Here is a 546-nt window from a genome sequence, read left to right as displayed (position 1 = left end):
GGGGCCGGCCCGGGGAGGGCCGCCCGGGGAGGGTCGTCCAGGGAGGGCCGCCCAGGGAGGGTCGTACAGGGAGGGTCGTCCAGGGAGGGTCGTCCAGGTGAGGGCCGCCCAGGGAGGGTCGTCCAGGGAGTGCCGCCCAGGGAGGGTCGTCCAGGGAGGGTCACCCAGGGAGTGCCGTCCAGGGAGGATCGTCCAGGGAAGGTCGTCCAGGGAGGGCCGCCCAGGTGAGGGCCGTCCAGGGAGGGCTGCCCAGGTGAGGGCCGTCCAGGGAGGGTCATCCAGGGAGGGTCGTCCAGGTGAGGGCGCCCAGGGAGGGTCGTCCATGGAGGGTCGTCCAGGTAGGGGCTGCCCAGCCTGGGGACACCCTGCCTGCCGCCCCGTGTGCCACACTTTTCTAGAGTTTTCTCTCTGCCCTAGAAGCCCCGCCTCACTCCTACCCTGTCCAGCCCTGGCCTGTGCCTTGTCCCGGTGGCATGGCGGGGTAAGCCCGAGGCTGGCTCAGAGCAGGCCTGCAGGCCAGGCCGAGGTTCGACCTTCCGATTCGGT

The 546-nt window shown here is 71.4% G+C and overlaps 1 protein-coding gene across 1 annotated transcript in view; it reads left to right on the top strand.

The window, feature by feature from the left end:
• SLC6A20 (solute carrier family 6 member 20) overlaps positions 1 to 546 on the top strand; it is a 38,570-nt gene that overhangs the window by 18,099 nt on the left and 19,925 nt on the right. The gene's annotated exons all lie outside the window — the stretch shown is intronic.

Source organism: Tupaia chinensis, unplaced genomic scaffold (assembly GCF_000334495.1).
Source record: "Tupaia chinensis unplaced genomic scaffold, TupChi_1.0 Scaffold148065_1, whole genome shotgun sequence".
Taxonomy (NCBI): domain Eukaryota; kingdom Metazoa; phylum Chordata; class Mammalia; order Scandentia; family Tupaiidae; genus Tupaia; species Tupaia belangeri.
The sequence above is the reverse complement of the archived record's forward strand: the minus strand, read 5'-3'. Positions and strand labels throughout refer to the sequence as shown.